We start from the raw sequence: 18,371 nt of genomic DNA, 5'->3' as shown, positions 1-18,371 counted from the left end.
GGCAGGCAGTGTAAGCCCAACATTCGTGCAGCTGCTGGCCAGTGGCGGGAGATGGGGCAGGGGACCCCCAAGAAGAACAGGGTGGCGGTGGGCCCTACCTGGGGTCCTGAAACGCCCTGGAAGTACCCATCCAGAACCAGAGTGGGGAAGGGACCCGGCCAAGCCTCACAGCAGAGCTCGGGCTGGAACCCAGGCTCCACCAGCTGATGTGGCTTCAAGGAGGAGGAGGGAGGATGAAGCTGGGAAGACAGCAGGGCACGCATGCCAGCGGCGTGGACAGAGCACAGGAGCACGCATGGGGCTGAGCAGGGAAGGACAGAGCTACCTAAGAGCCCCAGATGACTCCCGCCTTCCCTGGCACCTGCCAGGAGACAAGCAGGGCTGAGGCCAGAAGGCTGGGATCCTGGCCCACAAGCTCCCCAGCCTCCAAGCTCAGGGGTGCACTTCCCAGTCTGTGATGTCAGTGTCTGTGCCGCTGCCCACAGCCCAGGTGACTGCAGAGCCCTGGGAATGGCCAGCCTGTCCTCCCTGAGCAGGACGCACGAGCTCAGCCACCTTCCCCTCGGGCTTGGAGGGTCAGATTCCCCTCCAGCAAAGGGCCAAGGGGACCAGGGCTGTGTCAGGTCCAGGGAGGGGAAGGAACGTCAGTATATGTCCCTGACTTACACACGTGCACACACACATACACACGCACACTCAATGTACTTCCCTGACTTACACACGTGCACACACACACACTCCATGTACTTCCCTGACTTACACACGCGCACACACACACTCCATGTACTTCCCTGACTTACACACGTGCACACACTCCATGTACTTCCCTGACTTACACACGCGCACGCACACACACCCCATGTACTTCCCTGACTTACACACACGCACACACACACTCCATGTACTTCCCTGACTTACGCGCACACACACACTCCATGTACTTCCCTGACTTACACACGCGCACACACACACTCCATGTACTTCCCTGACTTACACACGCGCACGCACACACCCCATGTACTTCCCTGACTTACACACGCGCACGCACACACCCCATGTACTTCCCTGACTTACACACGCGCACGCACACACCCCATGTACTTCCCTGACTTACACACGCGCACGCACACACCCCATGTACTTCCCTGACTTACACACGCGCACACACACACTCCATGTACTTCCCTGACTTACACACGCGCACACACACACTCCATGTACTTCCCTGACTTACACACGCGCACACACACACTCCATGTACTTCCCTGACTTACACACGCGCACACACACACTCCATGTACTTCCCTGACTTACACACACGCACGCACACACACCCCATGTACTTCCCTGACTTACACACGCGCGCACACACACACCCCATGTACTTCCCTGACTTGCACACGTGTGTGCACACGAGCGCGCACACACGGGTGTGCACATGCACACAGTTGGCCTGCTCAGAGCCAGGGCACAGCCATGGCTCCAGATTCTGATCCTAGCTATGTGGCCGGCCCCAGCCTCAGTGACTGGACAGCTGGGGGCCCCCCTGTCGCTAGCTGAGGACACTGGGCAGACTTCAGCCTAGCTCTGCTAGATGAGGTCCCCTCTAGGCCCAAGGAGAAGGGCTGGGAAACCACATGGCTCAAGCTGCCCCCAGACCTGGCTTTATTCCCACTTCACAGAATGGGAAAATGGAGGCCCCGCACAGAGCAATGACGCAAACAGGACCTTGAGAGTCAATGGCACAAATACAGAAAACCTGGGCTGGGCAGGAAAGTCCCTGAGATCAGACAGAGTTGGAGGCCAGGCAGGGGAGGGACCTGCTGAGGTCAGCCAGCCATCGGGGCCACGGGAAGGACAGGCTCTGGCATCCTGCCTCCCAGGCCAGGACACTGACCCAATCATCTTCCACTGCTGCCTCCTTCACTTCTGATTTCCGGAGCAGCCCCAACCAACAGAGCCAGGCCGGGGCGGCTGCAGGAGAGCCGCCCCCTCTCCTGGGTTCCCCGCCCCACAGCCTGGTGGGCCTCCTCCCTGAGTTGGAATTTGCACAGGCAAGTAAAAATTACCCCTGAGCAAAAGCATGTCTTTTTACTAAGCGGTGCTGGGCCAAATGGACAGCTGTGTGGGGAAAAAAAAAAAATCATGATCCCTTCTGGGGCTGGCAGAATAATGGCCCCATCCCTGTGCTCGTGACGATGTCAGCTTGTGCAGCAAAGGGAACGAAGGTTGCAGACAGAACTAAGTTGTTGATCCGCTGACCTGAGATGGGAAGATTATTCTGAATTATCCAGGCAGACTCAATGCAATCACAAGAGTCCTTATAAGTGCAAGGGGAGGCAGGGGAGAAAGAAGCAGAGAGACAGCTGTGCGCAGAGGACCCAGCCCGACATTGTCGGCTTTGAGGATGGAGGCGGGGCCCACAGCCAACGAATGCGGGCGACCCCTAGAAGCTGCAAAGGACTCCTAGAAACCAATTTTTCCCTTAGAGCCTCTAGAAGGAATGCAGCCCGGCTGACACACTGATTTGAGCCTGCTGAGATCCATTTCAGACTTCTGACCTCCAGAAGTGTAAGCTCATACATTTGTGTTGTTTTAAACCACTATGCTTGTGGTCATTTGTTAGCGGAGCCACAGGAAACTAATACGCTTCCTTCACATCATACAGGACAATCAGCTCCAGATGGGCAGATCTAAATACGAATGGTAAGGCCGTACAGATTTTAGAGGAAGACACGAAAGAAGATTCGCCTAACAGGGGAGCAGGGAAAGATTTCGACACAGGACATGCTGAAAATAACAGAAAAGATGCATAAATTGGACGATGTATTTTTTCCTTTTTTGCTTTTTAGGGCCGCACCTGTGGCATATGGAAGTTCTCAGGCTAGGGGTCCAACCGGAGCTGCAGCTGCCAACCACAGCCACAGCCACAGCCACACCAGATCCGAGCCACGTCTGCGACCTACACCACAGCTCAGGGCAACACCGGATCCTTAACCCACTGAGCAAGGCCAGGGATGGAACCCACAACCTCCTGGTTCCTAGTCGGATTCATTTCTGCTGTGCCAGGACAGGGAACTCCAAACTGAACAACATTAAGAACCTCTGTGCGTCAAATGATCCCCCTGTCGGGGATGGAGGGAGGAGAACAGAGAGAGAAGATGGATTGATATTCCTGTGTGCCACACAGGGTTCCTATTCAGAATACGGAAAGAATTCCACAAATCCAGTTAGGAAAAAATCAACAAAAGACTTGCACAAGCATTTCGCCAAAAAAAAAAAAAAAAAAAAAAAAAAAAGAGAGGGTATTCAAACGTCCAGTATGTATACGGGAAGATGCTCACTTTCATGCGTCAACAAGGACGCTACATGCACTAGAGTGTGTAAAACGCACCAGTGACCACCTCAAGCGCTGGTGAGGCTGTGGGATATCCAGAACACTCGTGCACGGCTAGAAGGGGTGGAAGCTGGTGTAGACAATGTGGAAACCAGTCCGCCGTGATGCACTACGGCTGAGCATGACCCAGCACCCCCACGTCTGGCTACGTCGCCACAGAAAAATGCATATACAAGCACCAAAAGACACGGACCATTCCTAATACTCCAGAACTGAAAAGGACCCAGATAGCCATCACCACTAGGATAAGTAACTAAGTTATGGTTTACTTACACAACGGGACAAAGCACAGCAACGAGAACCACGACCACAGGCCACAGTAGGTATGAACCTTGTGAACTAGCGTGGAAGAAGAAGGCAGATGTACAAGTGTTTATAGAGTGTGATTGTGTGTTTCCATTCCCCCCGCCCCTGCTTTTCAGGGCCGCGCCTGCAGTATATGGACGTTCCCAGGCTAGAGGTCAAATCGGAGCTGCAGCTGCCGGGCTATCCCATGGCCAGGCCCACACAGCAACACCAGACCCAAGCCACGTCTTCGATCTACACTGTATCTCACGGCAATGCTGGATCCTTAACGCGCTGAGCGAGGCCAGGGATCAAACCCACATCCTCGTGGATACTAGTCAGATTCGTATCCCACTGAGCCACAACGGGAACTCCCCGTGTGCTTCCACTTAAAAAGAAGTTCAAAGGCAGACGAAATATATTGATGGTGCTAGAATCAGGGGAGGGGTCACCCTTGGATCAAGGGTACTCGCTAGAAGGAAAAATAAGAGCGGCTTTGAGGAGCCAGCAGGTTCGGATTCTGGACTTGGGTACCACACGGGTGTTTCAGTTTGAGAAAATCTGACAGGCCAAATGCTTTTCTATATGGATGCTGTACTTCAACAAAAGGCTTTTTGTTTTTTTTAATTACCTGGGCTAGGGATGGGGGGCAGCGGGAATAAAGGAAGCAAGGAAAGCCCAGATCACTGAACCACCTTCCCCCCAAATCAGACAGCCCCAGCCGGCACCTACCCAAGGAGCATCGGTCTCCCAAGGTTCTGTGGGCTCCCCAGGGGCTGGCCCAAGGCCCACGGAGCTCAAGCACCCAGGACCTGGCACACAACAGTGCCGTGCTCACCAAACCATCCAACATGCCAGCCTCTTCCCTAAAGAAGGCATGTGAGTCAGTGCCCCGGCATCCTCTCACTCCCAAACCCTCCCCTGCAGGCAGAGGGTGCGGAGGAGGCTGAGCCCCCTGAGACCCAAACCCACCCATGAGAGGAAGGGACACAAATCAGGGCCCATGAGGAAGGGCCAGGGTGTGGGCAGCCTGGAGGAAGGGGTGAACCAGGCAGGGAGCTACAGGCATCACCCACATCTCTGAAGGGCCACCAGGGCTGCCAGGGGTAGCAAGGGGGCAGGAAGGAAGGGGCAGAATGTGGTGGGGTCAGTCATCAACAAGCCCTCAAAGTCGGTGGGTTCTTCTATTGCTTCCAGAAAGGCAGCACCCCTCCCCCCACCCCGGGCTCCCAGCCACCAAATTCTGGCAGAACGCCAGCAACACCCAGCCTCACCCATGCACACACTGTCACATCTCCAGACCTTTGCACATGCTGTTCCTTCTACTAGAATATCCTTCCTTTTATTCACTGGCAGAATCCCTCGCCTCTCTCTGAGAGCAGCTTGAAAGGGCAGGTTCTTTGCGTATCTTGTTGACTGCAGAACTCTCGGTACCTAGGACAGCGCCCAGCACTCAGAGGAGCTCAAAATACCAAGGAGTACGTGAATGAATTAAATGTCCTTCTCTGCCTCCGCCAGCCTCCTCATGATGACTTGGAGGCCTGCAGCAGCGAGTCACACCCCCCATGACCACACTCATTGGCTGGTTTGGAGTGACCTCTGGAAAGGACAGAAAGGAGTAACTCAACATTCCAACAAACTTGAATCCTTTTGGAATCCTGGCATCCAGCACACACATGGCGCAGAGCCAGGGCTCACCAGGTAGGGGTCAAACAATCACAGGAACAGGTAGTGAGCCCCCCGTCACTGGAGGGAATCAAGTACAGACTGAGGCCTGCTCTCAGAGCAGGTTCCTGCTGCCCTGAGAGGCCCTCATGAACATGCACAGCTACAATTACTGTCAATAACAACATGAACCAGAACCTGCCAAGCACCTGCCATCCCTGGGCTGGCCCACCACTGCAGGAAGGGACTCCCATGCCCGCACTCTCTCCATCACAGGAGCTCTTGCTGTGCTGACCCTGAACCTGTGTGGGTGTACTGGGGGCAGGAGTTCAGGTAGGGTGAGGCTTTATGTCCAGCCAGGTTGCTCCCTCTTAAGAAGCCACAGACCCGTGACATCTTGTTCTGCTGCAGGCACGTCTAAGCCCTTTGCAGGTATTAACCTGTTCAGGCTCCACCACGGCCCTGCGAAGAAGACAGATACCAATGGGGAAACTGAGGCCCAGAGTCGGCAGGGCCTTTGCCCAGGATGACACAACTGAGCAAAGGCGGACGTGGGATTCGAACTCAGGCCCTCTGGGCTGCAGCGTTCACATTCTTAACCACTTTGCCTTACTTCCCCAGAACTAAGCCCAACGCTCCTCCAGGCGCCAGGTTGGGGGAACAGGGGCACAGATTTAAGCCAGAAGTCAGGAGGGCGCCCCATGGCCCTGGGTGCTGAGGCCACCGTCTGCAGCACCTCTTATCAGAGGGGCCGGGCCCCACCCGCCTCCTAGGCCCCCTCCCACCCAGCAGCCTGAGGTCCAGCTCCGCTGAACTTCTCATTGCTCTTGAAGACACCCAGCCTGTGGCTTGCTCTGCAGGAGTGCCTTCCCCTCTTCTACCCCTTGGGCGGCTCCTGAGGCAGAGTGGGTATGCCCGGAGCTGGCCACATAGCCCTGTATCACAGCCCCCAGGCCCCCATCCCAGGACAGGCATTCTCCCAGGTCGCAGGGTCCCACCCAGCCCTGGAGCCGTTCCACCCTGGTGGAGGGGGCTGGCTGGGAGCACCAGCCCCAGCTCTCAGCGCCCCACCAGCTGCTGGTCAGGACCGTCCGGGAGGAGGATTACAAAGACCAGAGGCGGCTGCCATTCTCCCCCAACCCCCGCATTCTTTTCTTTTCTGTTTTTTCTTTTTTGGCCATCCTACAGCTTATGGAGTTCCTGGGCCAGAGATCAGATGTGAGTCACAATGGTGACCTATGCCACAGCCGTGGCAGCACTGGCTCCCTAACCCACTGTGCCAGGACAGGGATCGAACTTGCATCCCAGTGCTCCAGAGATGCCACCGAGCCCATTGTGCCACAGCGGGAGCTCCATCCCTCTGCATTCTAGACTTGGTTCGCGGGGACCCTACCCCAGGCCCACCCTGACTGGCCCCACCCTGGAGTTGGGACCCTCACCTAGGCTTTCCTGTTACACAGAGCACGGCACGGGCTTACGCCAGACAATGTGAGGCCACTCCAAACGCCTTATCCACCTGGATCTGGCTGCTAGAAAGCTGGCAGTCAAATTACCGCCCTTAGAAGGTACAGCAGCCCCTCCAGCTTCGTCTGATATTTGCTACCCTGGCTTTCTTCTTGCCCTGATTTTTCTCATGTCTTTTTCATCTCTTTATACTGCATTTTTTTTTTTTTTTTTTGTCTTTTTAGCTATTTCTTGGGCCGCTCCTGCGGCATATGGAGGTTCCCAGGCTAGGGGTCGAATCGGAGCTGTAGCCACTGGCCTACGCCAGAGCCACGCAACGCGGGATCTGAGCCGCGTCTGTGACCTACACCACAGCTCACGGCAACGCCGGATCCTTAACCCACTGAGCAAGGCCAGGGACCGAACCCGCAACCTCATGGTTCCTAGTCGGATTCGTTAACCACTGCGCCACGACGGGAACTCCTATACTGCATTTTATCTTCATAAATATCCTCAAGTCCTTTCTGGAATCAGACAAAGAACACACAAGACCCTTTCAGATGTCTCCCCTCCTCCGCGCCATGTTCCCCGCACAGCCCTTGATCCGGGTGGGAAAGAAGCTGAATATGGGCTGAGTGAGCAAATCCACAAGCAGATGAGTTCATGCAGGGAACAGACTACAGCAGAAAAAGGAACAGCCTGAGTGGGAGCAGGTTACAAGGTAGCCAAAAAAAAAAAAAAAAGAAAAATGAGAAAACACCAAATGTTGTTCCCTCTTCATCCCAGGGTCCGAGAACCAGATGCTCAACTTCACAGTGGACTTGGGAGAATGGTGGGCTCCACACTGAGCCCCCAGCCAGGTCCTCCACGCCCGGCTACCCAAACCTCTCCTTCACTTTCCTCCCGGTGCCCATCAGGAAGTCGCCCCTTACGGACCCCAAGTCTGTCCATCCTTCAAGATACAGCCCTGTCCTACCCCACCAGAGAGTCCTGCCACTGGCCACCCCACCCACCCCGTGCCCTGCCTCTCTGATTAACCCTTGCAGTGACTTGAACCATGGCCACAGCAGTGACTGCACCCACCACCACCACCACCAGGCCTGGAAGCTCTTCTGCTCTGGCCTTAAAATTTTCCTCAAGGTACGGATGTTTCCACCTTCAGGAAGGGGGATGATGTCTTCCTAATTCAATGAAAGCTTTCTTTTTTTTTTTAAGCAGTTTTCACATCTTTTTTTTTCTTTTTAAGGCCACACCTGCGGCATATGGAAGTTCCCGAGCTAGGGGTTGAATCAGAGCTACAGCTGCCAGCCTACACCACAGTCACAGGAACATGGGATCTGACCTACACCACAGCTCACGGCAACGCTGGCACTGACTGAGGCCAGGGATCGAACCCACTGACTGAGGCCAGGGATCGAACCCACAACCTCATGGATACCAGTCAGGTTCTTAACCCACTGAGCCACAGTGGGAACTCCCAATAAAAGCTTCTTGAAGGCAGGGTCCAAAACTAAGGTGTACTGTGTGCCACACACACCGAGGGGCCGACTTCTGCCCAGCCACCACCCACGCCCGCCCTCAGTGCTGTATGTGTGAGGGCAGGGCGGCAGCGCCCCAAGGAGGGGCTGGGGCCAGGCTGGGTGCACTGAGAAGATGGGCCCTGGGCACCACAGGCTCAGCTCCTTAGGGAGGAGAGATTAGAAAACCAGGCACTCACTGTGAGCCTCGATCTCCCCGCCTCGCGGTGAAGAGGGCAGACGGACAGAGAGGCTGTGAGCGAGGCGTGGTGGAGCTCCCAGGCTGCAGCTGGAGTCAGAGACAGGTTCCAGGGAAGCAGCCAGAACAGCTCCAGAAAGACGGAAGCCGTAAGTGGACAAGCCCCCTAATTTATGCCCTGTTAATAAAAGCCACCTGCTATGCTCTCCTTTCTATTCAAAGAGGAAACGCTGCATTACCGCTTGAAGCATTTCCTCCGAAAACCTGAGTTCTGTATTTATTCCTGCTTCTGTGAGCCTGGCAGCGCAACCCAGAGAGAGGAGTGGCGGGACCCCCAGCAGGCAACGGCCCCCCCAGTGCCCAGGGGCTGAAAGGACTGTGTGTGTCCTCTGCCCCCAGCCAAGGGACAGTGAAGCCCCCGCTTCACCTGTCCTCCCCACCACAGACCCGCTGTACCAGCTGTGCCCAGCACTGTCTCCCACCCCAGCAACCACGTGGCCTGCCCCTCCACCAGTCAAGTGGGGGGGGTGGGCACCCTCACCCATCCATCTCTCTGGCACCCAGAGGCCGAGGGGAGCGCCCCTAAGTGGTCCAGGGGCCTCAAGCTGAAGCCACCATTCAGGGCGGCCACACCAGCAACCCAGAGAGCGCCGAGGGACAGTCGCACAGAGAGAGGACGAGTCCAGAGAGAAGGAAGCGGGAGGAGGGGCTGCCTGCCAGCTTCCCGGGTCCTGGGGGAGCCAGGCCGCCTGCAATTGTTTGCTGCAAAGTTCCTTTCCTTTTAACTCCCCTTTCACTTCACCTAATTGGAGGCAGTTCCTGTTCCACGCAACAAAATATCCACAGACATGCGTCAGGGCCCTCCCCGCCCCCCTGCCTGCACAGGACCAGGCCTGCCCATCAAGCCAGGTTCACGAGTCAGTTTGTAAAAGCTGAGGCCTGTCTGGGTAGAGCGTGCAGAGCCCTGCAGAGAAGGCAGGGCTCAGGCAGCTGGGGGTGAGCCCTGAGAGCCGGACAGTGTCTGGACTTTGCCCTTGAGCCAGTGGCGCGAGGTGTCTGAGGAAGGCGGGGCCAACCTCACGCTTTGGGGGAAATGAACCGGGTCAGTGGACAGGGTGGAGGAAGGAAGGAAGGGGGTCCCCAAGTACACAGCAGGTGCCTGCCGAGTGCGGGGAGGGCAAAAAGGGAGACCTCTCTGTGTCTTGGTTTCCTCATCTGTGAAATGTAGGCAAGATTACCAAGAAATCCATAAACCAATACATGCATTTAAAGAGCTTAAAACAGTCCCTGGCAGAGTAAGCACTCAAGATCCATTGGTTTTTTTGGTTTTTTTTTTTTTTTTTTCTTTTAATTGCCTTGAAGGCTGACATTCTCCCCAGGGCCCACTGGGCAGATGCTGTGGTCTGACTATGTCCCTCTCAAACTCATAGGTTGGAACTTCACCCCCTAGCTTGACAGTATTAAGAGGTGCGGCCTTTAAGGGGGGGTGATTAGGTCATGAGGGTGCAGCCCTCATGAATGGGATTAGTGCCCATATAAAAGAGACCCCAGAGTTCCCGTCCTGGCGCAGTGATTAACGAATCCGACTAGGAACCATGGGGTTGCGGGTTCGATCCCTGGCCTTGCTCAGTGGGTTAAGGAACCGGCATTGCCGTGAGCTGTGGTGTAGGCCGCAGACGCGGCTCTGATCCCGCGTTGCTGTGGCTCTGGCATAGGCCGGTGGCTACAGCTCCGATTAGAGCCCTAGCCCGGGAACCTCCAAGTGCTGCAGGAGCAGCCCAAGAAATGGCAAAAAGACATAAATAAATAAATAAATAAATAAATAAATAAAAGAGACCCCAGACAGCTCCCTTACCCCTTCCAGCATTGAAGGTACCAAAATAAGTGCCACTCAGAAGAGGGCCCTCACTTAACCATGCTGGCACCCTGATCTCAGACTTCCAGCCTCCAGAACTATGAGCAACACATGTGCTGATTATAAGCCACCCAGTCTGCAGGATTTTGTTAGAACGGCTCGGACTAAGACAATAAGGAACCAGGAGGGTCAAGAATGCAGCTTCTCTCCTCTGGGCATAGAAGAGAGTAGGGTAGACAGCCTCAGGAGGGCGGGATCGATCTTAGGGTGCCAGGGCCAGGGAGGAAAGGCCAAGAGGAAACTGTCTCCCGTCTCATGGACCAGAGCCGAGAGCAGGCACAGCTCATCAGAGGCTGCTGGGCTGTGTAACCTGCCAGCCCCTGGCAGTGCTGGGCCAGGTGAAAGGGCTCTGAGGCTTAGGCTTCCCATCACCACGGGAGGCTGGACCAGAGCTGAGAGAACAGCCCTGGGAGGAGCTGCACTGAAGCGGGGAACAGCAGCCTCGGGCGGGGCTGACAGGCAGTCCTGCCTGACAGTCCACAAACAGCTGGGGAGGGGACGCGCCACTTGTGTGGACAGAGGCTGGAGAGCCACCCAGTACAGCAGCAGCAGCAAACACTGGGCCTTCGCTGCATAGCGGTACGCGTACTTTGCATCCATCCATCCAATGCTCTCCACAGCCCTAAAACGTAGACACCTCAAGCATCCTCATTTACAGATGGGGAAATTGAGGCAGAGAGAGGTAGAGGGACTTGTCTGAGGTCACACAGTAAGCTGCAGGGCTGGGCTTTGGACCCAGGCTGTCAGGTTCCAGCATCCAAATTCTTAATTCCAAAGTGGACAGGAGATGCTCAACAAGGGACTGGTGCATCTGTGGGTGGGTTCCCCACTTGGGATTTCAGGCTCTGGGTACGGAATCCCAGTCACCTCCTTCTCAGCCTGCTGAGTGCACGTGGGGGCTTCCAGGTACGCAGTCCTGGGTGCTGCGGTTCCCACCAGGTGTCCACCAACTCCTCTCCATCCCATCCCCCTCCACCCGTCCAGAGCCTGTATCCCGACATCCCTCCCAGGCCAGGTGCTACAGGTGCCAATGCATCCTGGGCTCGTGGAGACGGGCATCTAAGGGGCCCCACCTGGGAAAGCAGGAGGGACAGAACAATCCCTTCCCTGAATGGAGTCTCCCCACCTTAAACTCCATGCCCCAGGCACCCAAGTCCTTTGCTGCTCCTCTAACCCACCAGCCACCAGGGCTCCTGCCTCCTAATCCTTGCCCAGACTATTTCCACTCCCTAGAGCCCCCTCTGGCATCCTGGCAGCAAACTTTTAACACGGGGCTCTATCAAGCCTCTTGCTCCACCCCTTCCTCCAGGTGCCCCTCCTCTGCTCCCAGCTCCCCCATCACTGCTCTCATCAGAGGCTGCTGGGCTGTGTAACCTGCCAGCCCCTGGCAGTGCTGGGCCAGGTGAAAGCAGCTGGATGAATGAAGGGCTCATTGTTTACATTACAACTGGTGGGGAGTCTTGCCCCACGTGGTACTCCCTGCACCCTCCTCCTCCTCTGCCCGCGGCCCTAGGCTACCGCCACCCCACTCGTCGCTGGGGCATCTTACAGGGGTGAGGGCAGCCCCCTCACCTCGGACCCCCATTTTTCATCCGGAAGAGAAAGGTGGCATCTCAGAGGTTGGAGGATTCGCAGCTGGGTGTGTGACTCCCCCCAACCAAAATGTCCCTTTTGCCCATCCTTCCCAGGGTGGCTCTGGAGCTTGCGTGGCAGTGCCCAGTGGGCATCCGCCCTGCCCAAGCCCCGCCTGAAGGACCCAAACAACGGGCGGGCCCTGGAGGCCAAGTGAAGCATCCTCCGCGCGCGCGGCCACGGCCCCTCCCTGTGGGGAGGGCAGAAAATGTGCTGCCTCACCAGCCACGAGCGCCAGCTTTGGGGGGGGCCACCCCTGCGGGAAGCCGCCCCATCCCAGTCCCCCCTTAGCTCCTTCTGCCAGGCACTTTAACCAAGTTTCGCAAAGGGCATCGGTCAGGCGGCCAGGCGACCCCAACCGGCGGGGCGGGGGCTTCGTGTCGCCCCAGACCCCTCTGGAGAAGGGCACCGAGTGGCCGCGCCCACTGGGATCGGCTCTCCCACGCCTGGGAACCCAGAGCCGTATGGCACGTTCAGCCACCCGGCGCTGCCCTTGGGAGAGGGGAGCCAGGTGAAAGCAACCCCTCAGCATTTGCGCCGAACCCCCGCTGGGGGCACAGAGCGTGCGGGTGATGCCTTCACCGAGGGGACCAGCAGCCAGAGAAGGGTTCCCCAACGCCAGCAACGCCCCCTCCTCGCCTGCAGGCGACAGGGAAGTTGGGGGTGCACCCTAGGACCAGCTCCCGCTCACGCCCACCCACCGCCCCCGACCCTTCGGCCTCTCCCACGCCCCGACAACGCCTCCGGGCCGGCCACCCCGCTTCGGACCAGGCCCGGGCTGCCACCGCCTCCCCATCCTCCGGTCCTTTGTTGCCCGGCGAGCCCCCTCCCTCGGGGTCCCTCCGGCTGCTCCTACCTTCGCCCCTCGAGCATCAGGCTGAGCAGTGGGCGGCCGGGCGCCCGGCCCTCTCCTCTCCCGGCCCGGGTGCCGCGGGGGCAGAGGATGCTGCGGCCCCTCCCGGCGCGCCGCTGCCCACCGGCTGCAGCCCCTCCTGGCGCCGAAGACTCCGCGTTCGCGCGGCGGGCCCCGGCCTCGCGCCGCGTGTGGGGCGGGCCGAGCGGCGGCGGCGGCGGAAAGGCGGGAGGCGCTGACCCAGGCAGCCCCGGACGCCGCCTGCGCTCCCCGCGACAGAGCCGAGCGGAGCTGAGCGGGAGCGGAGCGAGCGGCCCGGCTCCGGGAGGGAACAAAAGGGGCCGGCGCTGGGGCGGGCGCGGGAGGGCGGGGCCTGGCGCGGCGGGGGTCAGGCGAGCGATCGCGCGGCCTCGCGTTTCTCGGGCCGCGGCGCGGCGCCGCAAGGGGGCGGGCGGGCGGAAAACGCCGCCGAGGCTGGTCCACCGCTCCTAGCGGCGGGCGGTCAACCGCGCGGCGCCCGAAGCGCGCCAGCCCCCACCTCGGCGCTGGGCACCTATTGGGGCTTCAGTCGTGTTTAGCGAAAACACATCCTCCAGCCTTGCTCTGCTCACAGGGGTGTCTCAGACCAGGGGAGGCGGAAGCTCTGGAAGCTGCGGAGAGGGAGGAGAGGTTCCTGGAGTTTCCGGGAAGGCTTCACAGGGGAGGTGACGTTTGAACTGGACAGGAAGGGATGAGGAGGGAACAGCGTCGCTGCGGTGCGAACTCCAGGTCTTCCTGAGCTGTCCGGAGGCCAGAAAGGGTGGGGACGAATGGCACCAGTGTCTTGGTGATTTGCTCCGGACACGTGTTTGGAAAAAGTGGTACCCGGGATCCAGACTGAAGCCTGTACCCTCCTCCCCGGGCAGAAGCTGTCTCCAGCGATTTGGGAAGATTGACACAGCCATCCGCCTGCCCGCCCTGGACAGCTCAGGGGCAGAGACGAAGCGGCAGCCCAGGAATGGGAAGGAACTGAATCCCAGCACCCAATGTGCCTGGCTGTGTTTGGCGGCTGTGCCTTTGTTCTCCCCCTCCCCCTGGCTAAGCTAACCTCAGTTCCTTTCCCCTAGATGGTTCCCCCCTTTCTCTTTTGACAAATCATCCTTCCCCTTCAAAGCCCATCTCAATTTCACCTCCATCCCCCGTGAGCATGGGCCTGTGGGTGTGGTGGGGGAGGCCCGGGCTGTACACCAACTGTTGTTTTTATGCCCTTAAGGCACCCAGCCCAAGTGCCTGGCCCAGGGTCGACACTTGTTGAATGGATGAATTTGCTAAATTGCCACCAACCAGCCCTCTACAACCCTGGTATCCAGAACCTTTGAGAAATGAGCTAACCTCTTGGAACTCAGTTTCCCCAAGGATAAAGTGGGGATGGTGCCTCCAACAAACAGGTCATGGGATTGATGACAGAGGCTGGGCACTGGACCAGCCCTAAGGAGGCCCCCGGTGAGTGCGGGGAGCCAGACCTGGAGACCAAGGCGGGAGGAGGGTGAGGAGTGAGCCCAGCGGAGGGCGGGCTTCGGGAGGAGGGGTCGATGGGATGGGAAAGGAGCGGGAGGGCTGTGTTCGGGAAACCGGAGGTGAATTGTTCCAGGCCTCCGGGATGCAAGGTCTTGCTACTAAGAAATAAGACCTGAAGCAAAGTGCAGTGGTAAGAATCCAGCTCCGTCGCCTACTAGCTAATGGGCAGTCCTCTCTGGGCCTTAGTTTCCCCACCTATAAAATGCAATTAGGGAGTTCCTGCTGTGGCTCAGCAGTAACAAATCCGACTAGTGTCCCTGAAAATGCGGGTTCGATCCCTGGCCTTGCTCAGTGGGTTAAGGATCCAGCGTTGCCATGAGCTGTGGTGTAGGTTGCAGACGCGGCTCGGATCCCATGTTGCTGTGGCTGTGGTGTAGGCTGGCAGCTGTAGCTCTGATGTGACCCCTAGCCTAGGAACTTCCATATGCTGCAGGTGCGGCCCTAAAAAACAAACAAAAAAAAGTGGAGTTAATGACACACTAGCTCTTAGGGTCATTATCAAGGTTGAGTAATCTCTGTGAAGGGCTAAGATCAGATAGTGCCTGCAATCATGAAATGTGAATATTTTTTCAAAGGGCAAGTTTAGAAAGGGACTTGAGTGCATATTAGGAGTTTGAATTTTGTCCTGTGAGTGATAATTTCTAACAGGCACTTCCTGCCATGGGGACGAGGAAACACAGAGAGGAGAGGGCTTTTGCAGCTCGCTCTCCTCCAAAGATCCTGCCTGGGAACTAATGTGTGGTGGGAAGGGAGCCCAAGATGACTTCGAAGGCCATGGGGGCCTGATGACAGAAAGCAGGTAAAACTCAATCAGAAAGTTCTCCTGGGGAGTTTGCATTGTGGCACAGCGGTAATGAACCCAACTAGCATCCATGAGGATGCGAATTCGATCCCTGGCTTTGCTCATTGGGTTAAGAATCCAGTGTTGCCGCAAGCTGTGGTGCAGGTCGCAGATGTGGCTCGGTTCCCACATGGCTGTAGCTGTGGCGCAGGTCACCAGCTGCAGCTCCGATGTGACCCCTAGTCTGGGAACTTCCATATGCCACACCTGCGGCTCTAAAAAAAAAAGTTCTCTGGCAGCTGGGGGCAGTGCGGATTGAGGCCCTAAGACACCAGCTAGAAGCCTCGGGGCCCCATGCTAGAGCTTGGGGGACTAGGATGCTGTGGGCGGGGGTGGATGGCACAGGAAACAAAGGGAGGGGCCAGGACAGGCCAGAAGTCAGAAGCTTTTAGGGGCACACATGCCTTTGAAACTCTGAAATCCATGGGCACCCCTCTCCCCAGAGGCGTGCAATATGCTTACACACACACAGCCCCCACAGACAGGTTCAGGTGGTTCACAGACCCCGGGAGCCTCACCTGGTCTGTACGCCCAGGTTCTAGGGCAGGAGAGAGAGCTCAGAAAAGACAGGGGGAGGTGGGGTGTAGCAGAAAGTGTGATTTTCTTGAACTGGGGGTCGGAGGAGGTGACCCAGATCAAATGGTACCCGGGCCCCAGGGCATCTCTCTCTTCTTTAACACCTGAGGCTTCTGGAACCAGGAAATGGGCCAAAGTTCCCGACATCAGCCCATCAGGGATGGACTAAGGAGGTTCCTTGTTGGAAACTAAACCATCGATTAGTTCCCACCCCTCCTTGCACAGGCGGGGAAACCGAGGTCTAAAGAGAGGCCAGGATGTACCCCAGTTCTGCTGTGATGCACCAGAGTCCCAGAGATCACCTGTGCCCCCTCCTGCTCTCCTGCCACCCCGAGCCCCACCCCACCCCCCAGTTATTCAGGGCAGCAGTGAACACCACAGAGTGACGGCTTCTCCTTACCTGAACTACCTGAATGGTGGGCGGAGCTGCAAAGGGCCGACTCACCTGGGAGGTTCTGTTCCTGCTGCTGCCAGGCTTGTGGGAGATAAGAGATGATTATTCACTTCTATCTTGGGGAAGCTTGAATTGGGGTTTTCTGTTTCCTGCAGCCAAACGATGTGGAGGGTGGAGCTGGGCACGATGCCCCTGGGCATCAGGCCTGGGGAAGGGGGAGGGGAGCTCTCCCCGCAGATCTCTCACCCAGCCCTTTTGTCTCTGAAGAAAGCGCTGATTTGGCTGTTTTCTTGCTGACAGTGGCCGTGACTGGCAGCCCCACAAGAGGGGGGCAGTTTCATGGGAAGAGCACATTCAGAATAATTGGGGGACCAGGGCGGAGTGCTCTAGGGGGCCTGCAGTGGGGCAACCTGGCTGCCCTGCAGGTTGCTGCTTCCTTGGGATACCTTTTTTCTGTCTTTTCTAGGGCTGCACCCGCGGCATATGGAGGTTCCCAGGCTAGGGGTTGAATCGGAGCCGTAGCTGCTGGCCCTACACCACAGCCACAGCAACTCGGGATCCGAGCCGCGTCTGCAACCTACACCACAGCTCACGGCGACGCTGGATCCTCAACCCACCAAGCGAGGCCAGGGATCAAACCCACAACGTCGTGGTTCCTAGTCGGATTCGTTAACCACTGAGCCACAAAGGGAACTCCAGGATACTTTTTATTGTTTCATTTTTTTAGGATCATTCACATGATAGAATATTTTATAGCCTCTGAATTGCTGTTTACAAGGAATATGCCACAAATAACATGAGAAATACTCTTTTGTTTATGTAATAAAATTGTGGATATCATAGAATCTCAACCTTGTAAACTGTGGGTCGGGGGTGGGGGGGGCGGATTGTAACTATGGTGGCCTTTGGGGGGAGAACCAACGGGATCTTTCTCTTTGCTTCTCTGCATTTTCCTACAAGCATGTGTTACTTTTAGAACTAATAAAAGAAATTTACCCCCTCACCTGTTTCTCTTAAAATGATTGCATGTTGTGTCTCTGTTAAAAACACACACAAAAAACGATTGTTTGGATATTGTCACCGCCTTGGGCTAGAAGTGACATCACCATGGAGACATCAGCTGAAGCCTTCACTCTGAAGGCCACATCCTTTCTGTCACATTTTTTAAATTTTAGGGGTTGCACCTGCATGTGGAATTTCCTGGGCCAGGGATCGAACCCGTGCCACCACAGCAGCCCAGGCCGCTGGGGTAACAGCACCAGTTTCTTAACCCCCTGTGCCACTCTGGGAACTCTGGCTGCACCCTTCCTTTCAAACACAAGGACTTTTCGGAGCCCAGTTCTTCCCTCCTCAAGAGGAAGCTGTGCCCCCTCCGTCAGGCTGGTACTGGGTTGATGGAGCCTGTGATTGAGTGATCCTTGTGGTGAAGGAGGGTCTCTGCTCTGGGTGATGGAAGTGCCTCCCCACCTTGGGGATCTGAAGGGTCCCCAGGGCTTTTTCTTGCAGCCTTCCCCCTTTCCTAAGGACGGGTGAGGAACCCAGGCTTTTTTTTTTTTTTTTTTTGGCTGCACCCGAGACATGTGGAAATTCCAGGGCCAGGGGTCGAACCTGCGCAGCAGCTGTGATCGCACCAGCAATCCTTAACCCGCTGCATCCCCCGGGGAGCTTCCAAAGCTGAATACTCCTTAGAGGGTAGTTGTGTGGGTTGTGGAAATCCACGAAGAGCACTTGGAGGAGAACCACCAAAGGCTGTTTATTTCAGCAGTTGCTCGAGCAAGGGAGTCAGACACATCGCTTGCGTTCGGCAGAGACTCACAGGCTGGGCGGGGAGGGCTTCGGGGAGGACCAGCGGGAAAGGCGGGAATATGCCTGCCTGGCTGGGTGGCTGTTGGCCAGGGAGGCTGGCTGCGGGATGACTAGAAGAGGGAGGGGCATCGCCTCTATGATTGGCGAGGGGGGCACAATTTGGCTTTTTTGGATTGGTCCTAAGCTGGAAGCGGAGGCAAAAGCTCGGGAAGCTGGCAGTTCTCCATCAAGTCCTGGCCAGCCGGGGCCAGGCGGAGGTCTGCCATTTGCCTTCCTGGACTGGAAGCTACA

General features: G+C 57.0%; 1 protein-coding gene across 3 annotated transcripts in view; it reads right to left on the bottom strand.

The window, feature by feature from the left end:
• The window catches only part of CLIP2 (CAP-Gly domain containing linker protein 2), an 89,348-nt gene extending 72,907 nt beyond the window's left edge, over window positions 1–16,441 (bottom strand). The window contains exon 1 of one of the 3 annotated variants that reach the window (XM_085016840.1): window positions 16,326–16,441. The gene's annotated coding sequence lies outside the window, so the exon portion shown is untranslated. Of the gene's footprint in view, window positions 1–12,909; window positions 13,246–16,325 lie in introns of those variants that run through there. The other 2 variants (XM_021086342.2, XM_021086340.2) reach the window with 2 other exon arrangements.
• Window positions 16,442–18,371: the final 1,930 nt, after the last annotated feature.

The sequence above is a fragment of the Sus scrofa genome, chromosome 3 (assembly GCF_054392235.1).
Source record: "Sus scrofa isolate SSC_HxYL_T2T_F1_AM1 chromosome 3, Sscrofa_HxYL_maternal_Yorkshire_Landrace_v2.0, whole genome shotgun sequence".
Classification (NCBI taxonomy): Eukaryota; Metazoa; Chordata; class Mammalia; order Artiodactyla; family Suidae; genus Sus; species Sus scrofa.
Note: the sequence above shows the minus strand (reverse complement) of the source record. Positions and strands in the feature narration are given on the sequence as shown.